The sequence below is a fragment of the Silene latifolia genome, chromosome 4 (assembly GCF_048544455.1).
Source record: "Silene latifolia isolate original U9 population chromosome 4, ASM4854445v1, whole genome shotgun sequence".
NCBI classification, from domain to species: Eukaryota; Viridiplantae; Streptophyta; class Magnoliopsida; order Caryophyllales; family Caryophyllaceae; genus Silene; species Silene latifolia.
Window position 1 is genome coordinate 103,801,734 of NC_133529.1, and position 4,416 is coordinate 103,806,149.

General features: G+C 41.1%; 1 long non-coding RNA gene across 1 annotated transcript; it reads left to right on the top strand.

The window, feature by feature from the left end:
• Positions 1-1,401: 1,401 nt before the first annotated feature.
• LOC141652374 (uncharacterized) lies at positions 1,402-3,674 on the top strand. Its single transcript, XR_012547178.1, has 3 exons — positions 1,402-1,715; positions 2,773-2,851; positions 3,505-3,674. It is a non-coding gene; the product is annotated as an uncharacterized LOC141652374 (long non-coding RNA).
• Positions 3,675-4,416: the final 742 nt, after the last annotated feature.

Genomic DNA, 4,416 nt, shown 5'->3' on the forward strand with positions numbered 1-4,416 from the left:
GTAACGAATATTGGAAAAATTGGGGTAGTAAAATACATTTAATCTTTTATGTCATGGTGTTGTGTGCAGTTTAAATACACGTAATATCAAGAACGAAATTTTATGAATGATAGTCTTGCATGTTAACTTTCCAATATCGCTGTTTAATCGCTTGTTTGACTCAACCAATAAGTTGTAAAATTGCCAAGCAATGTGCTTTCGTCATTCATGAATAAATACCAAACCTAATTGTTATGAGGATTGAAAATAATTCTGGGACGATAAGTACTGCGAAACTGGTTGTCTTCATTTCTATTGGTGATTCCGTGTCTTGACCTAAATCCGTACAATTAAGCAAAGGAAAGTCAGATTGAACCTATTAGGTTATAAATTTTCATAAATCGAGTTATCAAAGTGTTGACCATAATTCTTTTCGCATGTTGATGGACTCCCTGGGTTTCTAAAGTAGGAGATTACAATGATTGGTGAGATGAATAATTACTAATGATTTTTACTGGTAACGGCAACATCCTTGAAAGAGTTGTGTATCGATTGTCTTTGGTAAGAACTAGTTATCTGGGACGTGAGTTAAGAACCTTTTATCCTTTTTAAGTTGTTAGCAGTAGTTTGAGACCGTTGTTATAATAATGAAGGTTACGAGGACGTAACCATGTTTCTAGTTGGGGAGGATTGTAAAATCTTGATGCTTAAATTGCACTTGTTTGTAGGTTATAGTTGACCAAGTTGATGTTTAGTTGTGGGGTACCTATACAAATGAGTTCCATACGTGTTGTTCCTACTTCTGTTAGTTGGTTGATGTGTAAAAGGAGAGTGTGATTAAACTACTGGTATTGAGTTATGAGTTGTGGGGCCTTTGTGCCGAGTTATGCTTGCGGTCCAGTGTGACCTTGGTTAATGAGTTCATGTTGAGTTGAGATCGGAATTGAGGTGGAAGAATGATGGTGTTCTCAGATGATTATATAGTGTTATACAGTTGTGTTCGCCGGTAGTTATTAGTCGTAGTTAATTGGGTTAAGTAAAGAAGAGCTAAAACTTCGGGACGAAGTTTATTTTTAGGAGGGCAGAATGTAACATTCCGTTTTTGTTATGTTAATTGTCGTGTCAAAAGTATGTGCTAACCGTGTTAGAAATGCGTGACATCCGTAAGAACGCTATGCAATACCCTTTTGGGGTTTGAGTATGGGAGCGAACTTCGGGACGAAGTTCATTTTAAGGGGGGAAGACTGTAATACCCTGTATTTTATATAATAAATTAAATGAATATTATATAATAAATTAAATGGATATTATTAAATATTATTTATTATACATTTTATCATATTAATTCAGTCGGGTAATTGTTGAGTCGATAATTATGTTAAGTTACTTTATTTAACTTGCGTCGTATCGGGCTAAGTTAATTGAGTCGGTTTTATATGGAATTCGAATATGAGCTGAACCATTGAGTTGGCCCATTAACTGTTCAGCCCATTTAACCCTAATTAAACCCTAAGCCCATTAGCCCTAATTAACCCTAATTATAAACCTAATCACTACCCTAATACCCTACCTCTACCCGCCTCCCTCCTCCCTCCTTTTGTCAGATCCAAACACCATCCCTCACGGATATAGAGAGAGAGAGAGTGGCTAAGGTCGTTGTCGGCACTTCAGGGACGAGCTAGGAGCTATTGGCGTCGACCTAGGACGGCCCTGGTGGCAGCTATGGCGGCAGGAAGGTAAGGAGTTCAACTCTTCCACTGTTTTTCATATTTGATGTCGGGTCTTTGCTGCTGTTTCGTGTACTATAGAGTAGTTGTTAGTGGTGGTTGGCAGGGTAGGAGAGTAGTGGGGTGTGAGGCGAGTATAGTGGTGGTGGTTAGGGTGGTCTTAGGTGGTTGTAGGGGCAGTGAGAGGCGGCAGCGATAGGGGTGGTTACACGAGTTATAATCTGGGTTTTTCGTGGTGTTTAGACAGGTAAGGTGTAGGCGGCACCACCGTGGACTAGGGAGTGGTCGACACGGTGGTGCTACGGTTTCTGGGTGCATGGGCTGACGACGAATAGGTTCGTGGTAGGTTGACAGGAGGTTGGTGACTGTTGCGGTGGTAGTAAGGAGCGAAAAGGAGGTGTTTGGGGAAGCTCGGCTGTGAACCAGGCCAAAAGACGGCCGTGGTTCACCTCGCCGGTGAGGGTCGACCCCAGTGGGGGTGTTTGTTGGCGGCTGGGGTGAAGTGGGTGTCGCAGCTGGTGGTTGTCGGGGGGCTCCGGTGGTGTTTGAAGGGTGTGAGCGTGAGAGAATGGTGAGTGAAGAGTTGGGTTATTCGATTTGTCTTGAAGCGGATTTTTATTAATTAATCATTATAATTCGTTAATCGGCCGTACCTTTAATTAATTAATTTAATTTCCGGGTATTTAAATAATGAAAGACGGATGTTGAGTATTCAAATGTTGATTCGGGATTTATTAAATAATTGTTATAATTCGTTTAATCCTTTAATTATCATTCGGTTTAAGTTCCGAGTTAATTGAAATAAAATAATAATTAATTAACCAGAAACGGGATTTTGAGTCGGGTTTGATAAAAGAGAAAAGTTACTATATCGGGAAAGTTTCCATTTTAAGAGATTATACCTTAATAACTTTCTATTTTGAGAAAGTTGGGTCAAATACTAATCGGGTTATTTTAATTATCAGTCGGGCATAAGTTGGTGTCGGGATTGTATTTCGGGAAGACTTCTAATTGAGAGATCTCCATATTTAGTAGTTAGTAATTATAAATATTATAATTGTTTTAGGTGGCGGATTCGTGAAGGATCGATAATCAATTCATTGCTTTATTTCTGGACTGCTTAATTGGATTTGCTGGCACTTGAGGTAGGGGAACTACACTTGTCTTATTATCGTTATTGATCGAATTGTGTGGACTGGATTCCTGGTTGTCGAGTTATATTATCATTTATATTGGGAAGGGTGATTGACTGTTTTGATTGTATTGAGTATGATATCACAACATCGGGTAACTGGCATGATTTTATGATTCATCAGTTCATTGATTTATATATATATATTGTGTTGCATCAATTTATCTTGAGCATTCATATGCACTGGAGTTGGAGGATGGTATGGATATTATTCAGGGTCTGTGATATGATGTGGAAGTATTCAGGGGCTGTGATATGGAACAGAGATTTTTCAGGGTCTGTGATATTCAGGGTCTGTGATATTCAGGGTATGTGATATGGTGTGGAAGTTATTGATATGGTGTGGAAGTTATTGAGGGTCTGTGATATGAAACAGAGATTATTCAGGGTCTGTGAAATGATGTGGAAGTTATTGATACGGTGTGGAAGTTATTGATATGGTGTGGAAGTATTCAGGGTCTGTGATACGGAGAGGTGGAGTATGTGACGAATTGGAAATGGAGTTATTTATTTTGTTGTCGTACTTATTTTGTTTTCCCTACTCAACCTCGTGGTTGACCCTGTGTATTCGTGAACACCTGTGATGATCCGTTTTATGGGGAGCAGACTTGACAGGTTTAAGAGATAGGACGGGAGCTTGATGGGCGTGAGACATTGGATCAGACGACTTAGTGGCTAGATCATCATCTAGAAGACTTCCACTTTTAATTATGTCAGTTCTTGTAATTTGAGTTGAAAAGAGTATTTGTAATAATTAAGTTAAAATATTATATAAATTGCCTTGGAGTTTAATTTGTTATTCACTACCTCGGGAAACCGAGATGGTAACAGTCCGTTTTATTAGAGAATGTCTTGACGAGGACCTCTTTAATAAACCGGGGTGTTACAGTAATATGCTTACCACGGTCGGCCAGTACGCCAGCCTCCGGCGAACAAACTCAGCGTACTCCTCACCAGGTAGAAGGAGGGCGTCACCACTCGCGCCAGCCAGGTCAGCTGTCCTCTCAGCCTCTTAGGGCTCCCTAAACATCATCCTTGGAGGGCCGATAGGAACCGTAAAAGTGTCGCGGGAGCACTGCCGAGCCAAACGCTCACCCAAGTACCACACAGGCCCCTTGGACGTCGTCAACAACAACCTACTCGAACTCCGAGGACGGAGAACCTCAGCCACAAAGGCTGGGGCCCCATAGTAGCTCTCCCAAGGCCGGGACACCCACTAAAGCAAGAACACGAGGGGTCATTCCTATGATCATCTCTAAGTAAAGGAAAGATAAAATGAAGGTCAAAGACGCGTACGCTGTCTAAACTCAGGGCATTCACGCCACTCCGAAAAACATCGTAAGAAGACCGATGGCTCTTCCGACGACACATAACCCAGTCCCTCACGACGGGGTACGCTCTCGGTACGTCCGCCGTCCTCGTGGGAGCAAAACCAGGAAAGTAGGAGTACACCCACGCCTGCAGGCAAAATAATAATGATTACTAATCATTTTCCTACAAAAATGATCTTTTAAAAAT